A 16,933-nucleotide genomic window follows, 5' to 3' on the forward strand; every position below is an offset into this window, starting at 1 on the left:
TTCTCTTCAAAGTATATTCGAGTGATACTCCCATTAATCTTGTATTTTAGTTCTTTCATAAATCTTAGTACTACTAAGTGGTTGATAGAAGCAAGTCTTGCCAAATATGCAAATAGAGAGTAATTTCAATATTTCTACTTAAAAATGAATGTGTTCTATTTTTTAAGGAAGTAAAAGAGAAATTCAATCCAAAAAGATGTTTTTTTTCTAAGAATTAATATGAATATAAAATTTCAAAGTTTTTAACATATTTTCCCATTTTGTCCTCATTCAGTTCACCATTTCTTGTATTCTACTTTTTGTTCCATTAATTTGATTTGCTTTTGCGTTGCCACTTCCTACCGATTAATTGGCTAATTTATTTTAGAAAAGATGATACTAGTTGACTATTTTAAAGATTAAAAAGCAGATTTCTCCCCCTCCTAACGTGGATGATGTGCTTAGACTCTTGCAGAAATTCTGAAAGAAAGTATTTCCAAGAAATTCAAGAAAATAATTCATGATTATTTAAAAAACACACACAATGTGCTTTAATACCCAGAAAAGATGACTGATGTAGTCATATAAATATTCTTATCATCTTTTCAGGAATTTAAGGAGACTAGTACTAGAAGGTTATGTTTAGAACCTTTTTGATATTACAAGGAGAGGGAAGGCAGCTCATAAATTTTAAAGAATATGGTTGGAATTTTTTTTCAGGCTTTAGATGGTTTAAGTTGTTTTTATTTATGCAAAATTACATATTTTTAAAAATTTGGGGCTCTACTTGCAATTTTTTAGCCAACTCCCATTATTCATGGTGATTATTTCTATCACGTCACTGTGATAGAAATACTGAATTAATGAATTAGTGCTGAATATTGAATCTCCACTCCCAGGGCAAATATAGAGTTAAGTTCCTGTGAATCTCTGGTCACAACATTTTTATCAACTGATAAGTATGCAATCTTGTTTTTATTCATGTTTCTATTTAAATACACCTTATTTAATATATGCTGTTGATTCAATGAACTCATGTCCGGTGGTACTATAACTCATGGCTGAACCAAGTTTATCTAACACATGTATTTTCTCCACAAGGCCTTCTTGTGCCTAGATAGCACTACTCCATTATGCTTGGGGATCACTTTAAATAGCAAAATCTCCTTTCCAAAAAAGGGCAGAAAAATGAGAAAAATGTGATACTAAATAGATCATGAAACATTGACACTTGTTTACAGTATGCGAGCTGACATAAGAAGGCAAAGCTTCTCCTTGTTTGACCTCAGTAGGAACGTGCACGCAGGGCAATTCAATCTTTTCCAATCTGTGTAAGCCTACAAAAGAGCAATGAGTAAGGGTTAGTAAGGAGGCAAATACAGGACACTGTATTTGAGAATGTACTGTATACTGTTCACCCTTATGTCACAGCTAACTACAATGCTGCCTGGCATGAGGAGCTCAATATATATGGTGAACAACTGGTTTCCCTTAATTTTTAAATGAATCCCAGTTGTCTTACCTTGATTTGTGGTATACTAGTTTTGTACAGGTAAACGTTTTAGAGTAATATGATTGCTTGCTTGAATAGACTCATAATTGTTTCCCTCTGGAACTTGGAAAATATTACTCTATTATCTCTGACATCTAAAATTGATAAAAATTGTGATGCCAATCTAAATCTCAGTCCTCTGTAGTGTACCTGTTAATTCCTCCCCTCTGTGCCTTCCTTGAAAGCTTTTAGAATGTTTTTCTTTTCCTTGGAAAAATGAAAATTCATATGCATTTGGACTTTTTAAATGGAAACATTTCTATCTTTCTACAGTTCTGGGAAATTTTCTTTATTGGTTATTTCATTGGTTCTGTCTTCCTCCAGTCTCTCTATTACTACAGAAATCTTACTGAATTCTAAATATCTGAATCTAGATGACATCTTTTTTTAAGTTGCTTTTACACGTTTAACACACTGTCCTTTCATACTGTGTCCTGGAAGCATAGGCTGGCTTAGATTTCTAACTCAAATATTTATCTGCAGTCACGTCCATTATACAATTCAATCCATGTGTTGAATTTTAGAGAAAAACTTACAAATATATTCATTTTGAGTTAATTTTTATACATAGTATGAGGGATAGGGTACAAACTCATTCTTTTGCATGTGGGTATCAAGTTGTTCAAGTAACAAACAAGCAATCCATTTGTTAAAGGATTATTGGATTCTCTTGCCTTATTGAAAATCAGTTTACTATAAATGCAAGGGTTTCTTTCTGGACTGTCAGTTTTATTCCACTGATCTATATGTCTAGTTTTATGTCAATATCACACTGCCTTGATTATTGTAGCTTTATATTAAAATTTTAAATCAGCAAGATCTCCAACTTTGTTCTTTTTCAAGATTGATTTGACTTTTCTGGGTCCCTTGCATTTCCCTATGAATTTAGAAACAACTTGTCAATTTCTGCAAAAATGGCTGGTGGGATTTTGATAGAAATTGTATTGAATCTGTAGATCAACGTAAGGTGTATTGCAATGTTAGCAATACCGAGGCTTTCAGGTCCATGAATCTGGGATGTCTTTCCGTTTGTTTAGATCTTCTTTAATTGCTTTCAATGATACTTTATGGTCTTAAGTATATAAATTTTACATTATTTTTGTTAAATTTAAGTATTCTACTTGTTTGAATTCTTTTATAAATGGGATTATTTTCTTAATTTCATTTTTGAATTGTTCATTGCTGATTGTGGTTTAGTTGCTAAGTTGTGTCTGACCCTTTTGTGACCCCATGGACTATAGCCCACCAGGCTCCTCTCTCCATGGGATTTTCCATGTATTCCAAGAATACTGGAGTGGGTTGTCATTTCCTTCTCCAGGGGATCTTCCCAACCGAGGGGCTGAACCTGAGTCTCTTGTGTCTCCTGCATTTCACACGGGTTAGAATATAAGTGAATTTTATACACTCATCTTGTGTCTTGGCAACCTTGCTGAATTTGCTTATTAGTTCTAATAGCTTGTGTGTGTGCACGTGTATTCCTTAGGACTTTCTATACTTGAGACCATGTCATGCACAAATAGAGATAAGTTCACTTCTTTTTTTCCAAACTGGGTATCTTTTATTTATTTTTATTTTCCCATTTCACCTTTCTCTTCTTCTTTATCCCCACCTTCTCATCTTCCTTTTCCTCTCTACTTCTTATATATTTCTTCTGTCATTTCTAGAGATTGCAGCAGACAGGAGAAGAAATTGGCCTGGTCCCCTATCTTAATTCAAGTCTGAGAACTATGTACAATAGTGAAATGTAAGAAATGACTAAAATGAGAATTGTTAATTAATCTGCAGTACACCAACATAATGATACATCATACAACCATTAAATATATATGCTTAAAGAATGCTGAAGTCTATGCAAAGCACATGCGATACATTAAGTATAAAAGGCAAGATTTAAGACTGTATTTATGGTATGATCATAAAATGTACAAAAGAAAGCATTACTAAATTATTAGGAAAAAACTTGATGGATATGCCAAAATATTTATTTATCAAATATTAGTCATGTAATTTAAAAATACTTGTCCTATTATTTGAAGGTTAGTGGCTAGTGGTTAAGCCAGTGGCTGTAACTTCTTACATGCTATGGTCCCTAGGTAATCTGTTACTACATTTCAGACTATTTTCTTCCTTGCTCTCTCAGCTACAGCCAAACTGGCCTCTTTTTTTGTTCTTTGAGCACATCAAACTTCAGGGCCTTTTTTTTTTTTCTCTCTTTTATATTTATGGAACATTATCTTACCAAATATTCCCATGGCTTTATCCATGATTTCATTCAGGCTTCTGATCTAATTTTACTTTATCAGCCTATCCTGTAAAAGATAACAACCCTCTCTGGTCCTTTATACTGCTTTTTCTTTGTGAATCATTACTACCTTAAGGTATTCATTCATTTCTTTCTCCGTGACAGTATGAATACCATGAAAGCAGAAACTTTGTCTATTCACTGCTCTATCTTCAGAACCTAGAACAGTGTTTGGCAAATAGTGGTTACCTAATAAGTGTTTGTTAAATAAATAACTTTGTGAATGCATATCTGACATAAAACAGGCAATCTGTCATTTTATTCTGTGTTTAACTTGACAAAACATATCTGAACCCTAAATTCCTACTGAAGTTTGAGGAGTTAATATGAAGTATGGAAATAATAATGCTTCAAAGTGTAGATGTTTAAACTTGGTTTTTGCAAATCATGTTTTGTCTAAGAACTGCTGGCAGTGGATGAAGCTCTCATTCTATTACAGGATTGACTTTTTTATTTGCCAGGAACATTAAATAAGATAAATGAGTATATAATCATTTGTTGAGTGCCCACTGTATCGTGTTTTATAATCCTAGTTAATCATTGCTACATGTTAAACAGAGATTACTATCCTCAATTTTCAAAGGAGGAAGCTGAGGCCAAAGATAAATCATTTGACCAAAGGTACAAAGAGATAAGTCACAGTCTGAATTCAAACCCAAGTCTTCAAACTTTAAGTGCAGTGCTTTTTCCATAGATTGATTAATTAATTTAAAAATGTTTATTGAGTAGTTGCTATGTGTCAGGTTCTTTTTTTTTTTTTTTTTGCAGTAGGGTATACAATGTTGAATAAAAGAAAAAAAAAGTCATGTTTTGTCATATTCTAGGGGTGGTGCAAGAGAGAAAAATAACAACAAAGTGACAAATAAAAAGTATATTAGATGCCTGATTAGATGGTGACTGGTACTAAGGAGAAAATGAAGCAGAAAAGGAGATATGGCATTCTGGAAGAGGTGTTGACAGTTAATATCTTAAATAAGGTGCTTAGGGAAGATTAACTGAGAAAGTGACATGCAGTCTATAGTATTCTGCGGGAAGAGCATCCTCAGGAGGGGGAAGAAGAGTAAAGGCTCTGAGGCACCTGTCTTCTTGTGTAAATGAGGAAAAGGAAGAAGCTGGTGTGATCGGCGTGGAGTGGCCATGGTGGAGAGTGGTAGAAGATCAATGTCAGATAGGCAAAGGGGAGAGAATTCAATAGTTGGGATTTTGTAGGACTTTGGTTTTTACTGTGAAGGAAACAAGGAAATCCTGGACAATTTTGAGCAGTGAAGTGAGGTGATAATTTATGTTTTAAAACAATCTTGTGATTTATGTTTATTGAGCAGATTTGGCTTGGAAGACCAAAAGTTTAGTTTTCTCTATCTGAAGTTTGAGATGCCTGACACATCGAGTAGAAATATTGAGCAGGCAATCGAATATAGAGTTTGGAATTCAAAGGAGAGGTCTGGGGTGATGATATAAATTTGGAAATTGTCAGCACATTGATCATATTTAAAGTAATACATCTGCATGAAAGGACCTAGGGAGTGAGGGAAGATAAGGGACACATCCAAAGACTGAAATCTGGGTCTCCAACATTAGGAACCAGTAAAGGAGACTGAGAAGGAGAAACCTGTGAGGTAGAAAGACACCCAGGAGAATGAGGTTGTCCTAGAAGCCAAGAGAAGCAAGTGCTGAAAGGAGGAGGGAATACTCAAGTGTGTAAAATGGTTCAGACCTGGGGTGTGCAAAAGGGAGAGAAGAGAGAAATATATCTGTGGCTATGTCCTTTTGTTTCAACTAAGAAAGTTTTCTTCCTCCCCAAATCCTCCATAAGTCCAGCCATGTGGTGATGTAAGGCAATGGACTGGGTTGGGCGCCATGGTTGACTTGTTTTTGGTGTGTGTAATCCCCCTGTCCCTCTTCTGCCCAGATTACTGATGATCCTGGCGAGGAACATTTCCATGGGGATGTGTGCATTTGCTATGTCTGGCTTGTAGACAAGTAAATACAAACGCTACTTTATCAATTTACACTACAATTGCTCTGTGGCCAAAAGCAGAATTGGAAGTCTGCCTCCAACTGCCTTCAGGATAGAGGCCAAACTCCTTAGCATGCCATATCAGCCATCATCAGATGTCTTTATTCCTTGCCATCCTCCTACTCTCCACTTCCTCCATCTTACCCCATCCTCTCCCCCAACCACACAGCACCTATGCTCCATTCACACTGGACTTCAGCTCTCTTCTAGACACACTATGCTCTTCTGTGCCTCTGCATTGACACATGCTGTTCCTCATGCTTGTAATGCCCTTTGCCATTTTTGTGCTCAGGAAGGCACTGCTGGTGCTTGGAAGCTCAATTCATGTGGAATTTCCACTGTGAAGTCTTCTTGATCCCTAGGCTGGGATACTTAAGCTTCTTACTTATCTCACTATCCCTTACTTTGCCTGGCACATAGTAGGTACTTACTGATAATACTGGTGGCTCCATGGTAAAGAATCCGCCTGTCAATGCAGGAGACACAGGTTTTGTCCCTAGCTTGGAAAGATTCCCTGGAGAAGGAAACAGCAACCCACTCCAATAGTCTTGCTTGGAAAATGCTATGGAGAGAGGAACCTGGCTGGCTACAGTCCATGGGGCTGCAAAGAAGTCAGACATGACTTAGCGACTAAACAACAAACAGCAAAATGATAATAATAGCTACTTTTAAAACTCTAAAGAAAAACACCAATACAGTATACTAACACATATATATGGAATTTAGAAAGATGGTAACAATAACCCTGTGTACGAGACAGCAAAAGAGACACCGATGTATAGATCAGTCTTATGGACTCTGTGGGAGAGGGAGAGGGTGGGGAGATTTGGGAGAATAGCATTGAAACATGTGTAATATCAGGTATGAAACGAGTCGCCAGTCCAGGTTCGATGCACGATACTGGATGCTTGGGGCTGGTGAACTGGGACGAGCCAGAGGAAGGGTAGGGGAGGGAGGAGGGAAGTGGGTTCAGGCTGGGGAACGCGGGTATACCTGTGGCGGATTCATTTCGATATTTGGCAAAACTAATACAATATTGTAAAGTTTAAAAATAAAATAAAATAAAAAATAAATAAAATAAAACTCTATCGGATGCTTGTCTTTGTGCTAAGTGTTTTTTAATGTATTTTCTCATTTCATCCTCATGACAACTTTCTGAAGTAAGGTTTATTATTTTTCCATGCCAAAGATGAAGAAACTGAGGTTCACAGTGGTTATGAATCTTCCACTAGATTTCAAATAGGTTACATAATCTAGATTTCAAATCCAGTTAATTTTGGGGCTTGAGTACTTAATTTCTGTTTTGCACACTTAAAGGAGAAAGGAAGGCAGGTTTAGGAATAGAAGTTTTTTTTCCTAAGGTTCCAAACTCTCCTATTTTCAACTTTCATTAATTTCTGAATGATTGTGCCTTACCTACCATTTTTCTAAACAGTTATGTGGCATCCTTTCCCCTTTCACCTGTATTGGAATAGTCCTGTTTGTTCACCCAGGAAATGTTCAGTATGATCTTACACTGGGCACACCCAGACACACAGCTATAGCCAGGCCCAAGTCCAGGCAAAAGCTTCGAGTAGTCAGGAGTGGTGGGGCAGGAGACAGGGGGAATCAGTGAGGAAGCAGGGCTACTACATTGTACAAGTCCTGGAAGAATTAATCTCATTGTGATCTCATGTGAATTGTGCGCTGAGGGCAGATGGTAGAGAGAGATGGGTGAGCATGCGCTGAGGGCAGATGGTAGAGAGAGATGGGTGAGCGTGGTGGTCAGTTCTATGTGTCCACTTGGTCAGGCTGTAATCCCCCAGTTAATCAATCAAATGTTTATTGCTGTTAAGGCAATTTATAGATCTGTTTAACATCTACAATCACTAGTAAGAGGAGATTATCCTGAAATCTGGTCTCTAAGTAAAAGGAGATTACCCTGAAGAATCTGGGTGGGCCAGATCCAATCAGTTGAAAGGCTTTGAGAAGAGAATTGAAGTCTCCCTGAGGAAGAAGAAAGTCCACCTGTGGACTGCAGTGTCAGCTCCTGTGGGAGAGTTTCCAGCCTGCCCTTCCTGGCAGCCTGCCCTTAGGATTTCAGACCTGTCTAGCCACCTCCTACAATTGTGTAAGCCAATTCCTTGCAGTCAATCTCGGTCTCTCTCTTTCTTTTTATCTATATATATAAATATAGATATGTCTATATATATAGATATATGTAAATATATAATTATATATAAATGAATAATAATTATCATTTCATTATTTTATATAATATAATAATTATTATACTATTATATTGATATATCGAAGAAGGCAATGGCAACCCACTCCAGTACTCTTGCCTGGAAAATCCCATGGGCAGAGGAGCCTGGTAGGCTGCAGTCCATGAGGTTGCTAAGAGTTGGACACGACTGAGCGACTTCACTTTCACTTTTCACTTTCATGCATTGGAGAAGGAAATGGCAACCCACTCCAGTGTTCTTGCCTGGAGAATCCCAGGGACAGGGGAGCCTGGTGGGCTGCTGTCTCTGGGGTCGCACAGAGTTGGACACGACTGAAGCAACTTAGCATAACATAGCATTGATATATAAAATAAATACAATAATACAATATATAAAGATAATCAGTTCAGTTCAGCCGCCCAGTCATGTCTGACTCTTTGCGACCCCATGAATCGCAGCATGCCAGGCCTCCCTGTCCATCACCAACTCCCGGAGTTCACTCAGACTAACGTTCATCGAGTCGGTGATGCCATCCAGCCATCTCATCCTCTGTCGTCCCCTTCTCCTCCTGCCCCCAATCCCTCCCAGCATCAGAGTCTTTTCCAATGAGTCAACTCTTCTCATGAGGTGGCCAAAGTACTGGAGTTTCAGCTTTAGCATCATTCCTTCCAAAGAAATCCCAGGGCTGATCTCCTTCAGAATGGACTGGTTGGATCTCCTTGCAGGCCAAGGGGCTCTCAAGAGTCTTCTCCAAACCACAGTTCAAAAGCATCAATTCTTCGGTGCTACGCATATATATAAATATATATATATATATATCAATGTAGATACTAATATATCTAGCCTCTTTCACTTTCATCAAGAGGCTCTTTAGTCCTTCTTCACTTTCTGCCATAAGGGTGGTGTCATCTGCATATTTGAGGTTATTGATATTTCTCCTGGCAATCTTGATTCCAGCTTGTGCTTCTTCCAGCCCAGCATTTCTCATGATGTATTCTGCATATAAGTTAAATAAGCAGGGTGACAATATACAGCCTTGATGTACTCCTTTCCCGATTTGGAACCAGTCTGTTGTTGCATGTCCAGTTCTAACTGTTGCTTCCTGACCTGCATATAGGTTTCTCAAGAGGCAGGTCAGGTGGTCTGGTATTCCCATCTCTTTCAGAATTTTCCACAGTTGATTGTGATCCACACAGTCAAAGGCTTTGGCATAGTCAATAAAGCAGAAATAGATGTTTTTCTGGAACTCTCTTGCTTTTTCCATGATCCAGTGGATGTTGGCAATTTGATCTCTGGTTCCTCTGTCGTTTCGAAAACCAGCTTGAACATCTGGAAGTTCATGGTTCCCGTATTGCTGAAGCCTGGCTTGGAGAATTTTGAGTGTTACTTTACTAGCATGTGAGATGAGTGCAATTGTGTGGTAGTTTGAGCATTCTATGGCATTGCCTTTTTGGGATTGGAATGAAAACTGACTTTTTCCAGTCCTGTAGCCACTGCTGAGTTTTCTAAATTTGCTGTCATATTGAGTGCACCACTTTCACAGCATCATCTTTTAGGATTTGAAATAGCTCAACTGGAATTCCATCACCTCCACTAGCTTTGTTCATAGTGATGCTTCCTGAGGCCCACTTGACTATGGACTCCCGGATGTCTGGCTCTAGGTGAGTGATCACATCATCATGATTACCTGGGTCGTGAAGATCTTTTTTGTACAGTTCTTCTGTGTATTCTTGCCATCTCTTCTTCATATCTTCTGCTTCTGTTAGGTCCATAGCATTTCTGTCCTTTATTGAGCCCATCTTTGCATGAAATGTTCCCTTGGCCTGTAATTTTCTTGAAGAGATCTCTAGTCTTTCCCATTCTATTGTTTTCCTCTATTTCTTTGCACTGATCACTGAAGAAGGCTTTCTTATCTCTCCTTGCTATTCTTTGGAATTCCACGTTCAAATGGGTATATCTTTTCTTTTATCCTTTGTTTTTCGCTTCTCTTCATTTCACAGCTATTTGTAAGGCCTCCCCAGACAGCCATTTTGCTTTTTTGCATTTCTTTTCCATGGGGATGGTCTTGATCCCTGTCTCCTGTACAATGTCACGAACCTCAGTCCATAGTTCATCAGGAACTCTATCTATCAGATCTAGGCCCTTAAATCTATTTCTCACTTCCACTGTATAATCATAAGGGATTTGATTTAGGTCATACCTGAATGGTCTAGTGGTTTTCCCTACTTTCTTCAATTTAAGTCTGAATTTGGCAATAAGGAGTTCATGACCTGAGTCACAGTCAGTTCCTAGTCTTGTTTTTTCTGACTGTATAGAGCTTCTCCATCTTTGGCTGCCAATATAATCAATCTGATTTCGGTGTTGACCATCTGGTGAATGTGTACAGTTTTCTCTTGTGTTGTTGGAAGAGGGTGTTTGCTATGACCAGTGCGTTCTCTTAGCAAAACTCTATTAGCCTTTGCCATGCTTCATTCTGTACTCCAAGGCCAAATTTGCCTGTTACTTCAGGAGTTTCTTGACTTCCTACTTTTGCATTCCAGTCCCCTATAATGAAAAGGACATCTTTTTTGGGTGTTAGTTCTAAAAGGTCTTTAGATCTTCCTAGAATGACAGAAAGTGAAGAAGAACTAAAGAGCCTCTTGATGAAAGTGAAAGAAGAGAGTGAAAAAGTTGGCTTAAAGCTCAACATTCAGAAAACTAAGATCATGTCCTCCGGTCCCGTCACTTCATGGCAAATTTGCAGCCATGAAATTAAAAAACGCTTACTCCTCTGATGGAAAGTTATGACCAACCTAGACAGCATATTAAAAAGCAGAGACATTACTTTGTCAACAAAGGTCCATCTAGTCAAGGCTATGGTTTTTCCGGTAGTCCTGTATGGATGTGAGAGGTGGACTATAAAGAAAGCTGAGCGCTGAAGAATTGATGCTTTTGAATTGTGGTATTGGAAAAGACTCTTGAGAGTCCCTTGGATTGCAAGGAGATCCATCCATTCCATCCTAAAGGAGATCAGTCCTGGGTGTTCATTGGAAGGACTGATGTTGACGCTGAAACTCCAATACTTTGGCCATCTGATGTGAAGAGCTGACTCATTTGAAAAGACCCTGATGCTGGGAAAGATTGAGGGCAGGAGGAGAAGGGAATAACAGAGGATGAGATGGTTGGATGGCATCACTGACTCAATGGACATGGGTTTGGATAAACTCTGGGAGTTGGTGATGGACAGGGAGGCCTGGTGTGCTGCGGTTCATGGGGTTGCAAAAACTCAACACTGAACGACTGAACTGTAAATCTAGCCTAGCCACCTCCTACAATTGTGTAAGCCAATTCCTTTCAGTCAATCTCTGTCTCTCTTTCTTTTTATCTATATATATCAATATAGATATATCTATATATATGTATATGCTGCTGCTACTGCTGCTAAGTTGCTGCTGTCATGTCTGACTTGGTGCGACCCCATGGATGGCAGCCCACCAGGCTCCTCTGTCCACAGGATTCTCTAGGCAAGAGTACTGAAGTGGGTTGCCATTTCCTTCTCCTATATATATATATATATATATATATATAAATATATATATAAAAATATATATAATTATATATACATAAATAATAATTATTTTATACAATACATATATATATATATATCCTTTCGGTTCCATTTTGCTTGTGCAACCTTGACTGATAACACTGAGAATCAGAAAGATGTCTTTAAGAGGAGTTAGAAAAAGCAAGAAAAGAATACAATAATATTATAATAATATGAAGAATGGTCAACGAGTGGAATTGGAGGATTAATTGTCATCCTTTAAGACTGCTTAGATGCTTCCTCATACACTCTGCCATCTTTACCTCCTAGCCTGCATAGTTTTTTCTTTTCTGTCTTGTCTATTGCCTTCTGTTATGGATTGCAACTACATACTGACATGTTTGTGATTACCCCATTCTCCTTCTCCATTTCTTGGTATGTGAGTTGTGAGACAGGGTAAAATTCATCTCTTCATCCCTGGCAGACAGCTTATTTCCTGACTTATATTAGGGGCTGAATAAACATTTGTTGGTAAATCAATGAGAGTCCGCAGCTTTAGGGGCTCAATGATGCCCCACTCGGCCATTCTATGGATCAGGGAGGGCTTTCTGGAGGAAACAGCCTCTGCGAACTATCAGAACGAAAACTCCAGCCAGTTTTTCTGGGTCTGATTTCCTCTATCCATTTGTTGGTGCCTTCAGGAGCATGCAGTTTGCTGGGCCCTCTTCTCTGTAACGTGGTCCCATCAACATACTTCTGTGTCTCTAAGAAATGGAAGTCAGTGTGTTTTACTTGATACTGCTTCCCTGAAAGATCCACTGGCCACTTCACATACACTGGCACCTCTCACAGGGTATTTTGATATTTTGAGGGGCTGGTGGATATTTCCATCTTCAGACACCTTCCTTGGGCTCTTTTCATTCTTCTCCTTGTTACCACCAGAATCTGGACCATTTCCAAACATGTATGTGCTAGATAGTGTCCTCTCTTTGCAATACTAGAAGCGATGTTTTTCCCTGCAAGAAAAAGAGAGCAGGGTTTCTTCTGGAGGGGGAGTACTCACTCTAGGGATGCTCTGAAGGGGTCTGGGTGGTGACTTTCTCCTGCAGATGGATTTCCCCCTCTGGCAGTCCAGAAGTGTGACTCACCTTCTGGAAACTTCAGGGAAAGGAAGATGTGCAACACTTTCTTCCTTCCTTCTCTCAAGAATCTGTATCTTCTAAACTTTTTTTTTTTTGGTGTGTGCTTCTCATCTCTTCTTTATGGAAACAGGAAATTCATGCTTATTTATTGAATAAAAATTGTTGAAAAAACTGAAATTGTTAATAAAGATGAAAATGTAATTGGAGAAATGGCTAATTCTAAGACTGGGGTAGGAAATAATATAAGATGAGCCTGGCATATCTTGTAGAATGTATAAATAAGGAAGGTATAAACAAACAAACTAAAAAATAAAACTTCATTGATTTATGTTACGTCAAAGGGGCATGAGAGTCAATTGAAAGTGATGCCAATAGGCAAAGCTGGACAAATTTGAGCAACAAAATAAGCAAAGTAGCACTGGATTATAACCCAAAGTGTAAATAAATATTCGTGTGTCCACAGTGATAGAGATATATGATTGAATAAATAGGTAAATGGGGGAGAAGAGACAAATCTCCCATACAGAGGATGTCCAAATAAGTTGTGTAGGTACTCCATCCTAAAGGAGGGGGCATAACTCCTCCCTTCTTAAGTGTGGACTGTATACATTGGATTCCTTGAAAAATGTATACAGTATAGAAAGGGGGATAAAGAGTAACTTTATAGTAGGTAAACCTGAAAAACACTATTTTAGCCAGGGGACCAAGATCAACTTTAACAATAATTAGTCATGCTGATTGTATGTCATGCTGATTGCATGACCCATCCATCCTGGGTGGCCCTACACAGCATGGCTCATAGTTTCATTGAGTTAGACAAGGCTGTGGTCCATGTGATCAGATTGGTTAGTTTTCTGTGAGTGTGGTTTTCATTCTGTCTGCCCTCTGATGGAAAAGGATAAGAGGCTTTTGGAAGCTTCCTGATGGGAGAGACTGACTGAGGGGGAAACTGGGTCTTGTTCTAATGGGCAGGGCCATGATCAATAAACATTTAATCCAATTTTCTGTTGATGGGTGGGGCTGTGTTCCCTCCCTGTTATTTGAGCTGAGGCCAAACTATGGGGGAGGTAATGAAGATAATGGTGATTTCCTTCAAAAGGTCCCATGCACTCAGTGCCCCGCACCCTACAGCAGGCCACTGCTGACCCATGCCTCTGCCAGAGACTCCTAGACACACACGGGCAAGTCTGGCTCAGTCTCTTGTGGGGTCACTGTTCCTTTCTCTTGGGTCCTGGTACACACAAGGTTTAGTTAGTGCCCTCAAAGAGCCTGTCTCCCAGTCCTGTGTAAGTTCTGGCTGCTCTATGGTAGGGTTAATGGCGGCCTCCTCCAAGAGGTCTTATTCCATACCCAGGTCTACTACACCCAGAGCCCCTGCCCCTGCAGCAGTCCACTGCAGACCCATGCCCTGCAGGAGGCACTCAAACACAGTTCTGTCTCAGTCTCTGTGGGGTCTCTGGGTCCTGGTGTACCCAAGGTTTGTTTGAGCCATCTGAGCATTTCTGATGGGTATGGGGTTTGATTCTAAATGCAATTTTGCCTCTCCTACCCTTTGCAGCCAAAGATGGAGAAGCTCTATATATTCAACAAAAACAAGACCAGGAGCTGACTGTGGCTCAGATCATGAACTCCTTATTGCCAAATTCAGACTTAAATTGAAGAAAGTAAGGAAAACCACTAGACCATTCAGGTATGACCTAAATCAAATCCCTTATGATTATACAGTGGAAGTGAGAAATAGATTTAAGGGACTAGATCTGATAGATAGAGTGCCTGATGAACTATGGACTGAGGTCCGTGACATTGTATAGGAGACAGGGATCAAGACCATCCCCATGGAAAAGAAATGCAAAAAAGCAAAATGGCTGTCTGAGGAGGCCTTACAAATAGCTGAGAAAAGAAGAGAAGTGAAAAGCAAAGGAGAAAAGGAAAAATATAAGCATCTGAATGCAGAGTTCCAAAGAATAGCAAGAAGAGATAAGAAAGCCTTCCTCAGCAATCAATGCAAAGAAATAGAGGAAAACAATAGAATGGGAAAGACTAGAGATCTCTTCAAGAAAATTAGAGATACCAAGGGAACATTTCATGCAAAGATGGGCTCGATAAAGGACAGAAATGGTATGGACCTAAAAGATGCAGAAGATATTAAGAAGAGGTGGCAAGAATACAGAGAAGAACTGTACAAAAAAGATCTTCATGACCAAGATAATCACGATGGTGTGATCACTGACCAAGAGCCAGACATCCTCGAATGTGAAGTCAAGTGGGCCTTAGGAAGAATCACTATGAACAAAGCTAGTGGAGGTGATGGAATTCCAGTTGAGCTATTTCAAATCCTGAAAGATGATGCTGTGAAAGTGCTGCACTCAATATGCCAGCAAATTTGGAAAACTCAGCAGTGGCCACAGGACTGGAAAAGGTCAGTTTTCATTCCAATCCCAAAGAAAGGCAATGCCAAAGAATGCTCAAACTACCGCACAATTGCACTCATCTCACACACTAGTAAAGTAACACTCAAAATTCTCCAAGCCAGGCTTCAGCAATACGTGAACCATGAACTTCCAGGTGTTCAAGCTGGTTTTAGAAAAGGCAGAGGAACCAGAGATCAAATTGCCAACATCTGCTGGATCATGGAAAAAGCAAAAGAGTTCCAGAAAAACATCTATTTCTGCTTTATTGACCCTGCCAAAGCCTTGACTGTGTGGATCACAATCAACTGTGGAAAATTCTGAAAGAGATGGGAATACCAGACCACCTGACCTGCCTCTTGAGAAACCTATATGCAGGTCAGGAAGCAACAGTTAGACCTGGACATGGAACAACAGACTGGTTCCAAATAGGAAAAGGAGTGTGTCAAGGCTGTATATTGTCACCCTGCTTATTTAACTTCTATGCAGAGTACATCATGAGAAACGCTGGGCTGGATGAATCATAGGCTGGAATCAAGATTGCCGGGAGAAATATCAATAACCTCAGATATGCGGATGACACTACCCTTATGGCAGAAAGTGAAGAAGAACTAAAAAGCCTCTTGATGAAAGTGAAAGTGGAGAGTGAAAAAGTTGGCTTAAAGCTCAACATTCAGAAAACGAAGATCATGGCATCTGGTCCAATCACCTCATGGGAAATAGATGGGGAAACAGTGGAAACAGTGTCAGATTTTATTTTTCGGGCTCCAAAATCACTGCAGATGGTGATTGAAGCCATGAAATTAAAAGATGCTTAGTCCTTGGAAGAAAAGTTATGACCAACCTAGATAGCATATTCAAAAGCAGAGACATTACTTTGGCGACAAAGGTCCGTCTAGTCAAGGCTATGGTTTTTCCAGTGGTCATGTATGGATGTGAGAGTTGGGCTGTGAAGAAAGCTGAGTGCCGAAGAATTGATGCTTTTGAACTGTGGTGTTGGAGAAGACTCTTGAGAGTCCCTTGGCCTGCAAGGAGATCCAACCAGTCCATTCTGAAGGAGATCAGCCCTGGGATTTCTTTGGAAGGAATGATGCTAAAGCTGAAACTCCAGTACTTTGGCTACCTCATGCGAAGAGTTGACTCGTGGAAAAGAGTCTGATGTTGGGAGCGAATGGGGGCAGGAGAAGGGGACGACAGAGGATGAGATGGCTGGATGGCATCACTGGCTCAATGGACATGTGAGTCTGAGTGAACTCCGGGAGTTGGTGATGGACAGGGAGGCCTGGCGTGCTGGGATTCATGGGGTCGCAAAGAGTCGGATACGACTGAGTGACTGAACTGAAATGAACTGACCATCTTCATGGGCTTCTCCTTTGCCTCTGGAGGTAGGGTATCTCCTTATAGCCTCCCCAGCACCACGCAGCTGCTGCTCCAGCTGCACACAGGCTTCAACAGCATGTGAACCATGAACTTTCCGATGTTCAAGCTGGATTTAGAAAAGGGAGAGGAACCAGAGCAAATTGCCAACATATGCTGGATCATCAAAAAAGTAAGAGAATTCCAGAAAACATCTTTTTCTGCTTTATTGACCATGCCAAAGCCTTTGACTGTGTGGATCACAGCAAACTGTGGAAAATTCTGAAAGAGATGGGAATACCAGACCACCTGACCTGCCCCTTGAGAAATCTGTATGCAGGTCAAGAAGCAGCAGTGAGAACTTGACATGGAACAACAGACTTGTTCCAATCTGGGAAAGGATTACATCAAGGCTGTATATTGTCACCCTGCTTATATAACTTA

Source organism: Bos indicus, chromosome 6 (assembly GCF_029378745.1).
Source record: "Bos indicus isolate NIAB-ARS_2022 breed Sahiwal x Tharparkar chromosome 6, NIAB-ARS_B.indTharparkar_mat_pri_1.0, whole genome shotgun sequence".
In the NCBI taxonomy this organism is placed as follows: Eukaryota; Metazoa; Chordata; class Mammalia; order Artiodactyla; family Bovidae; genus Bos; species Bos indicus.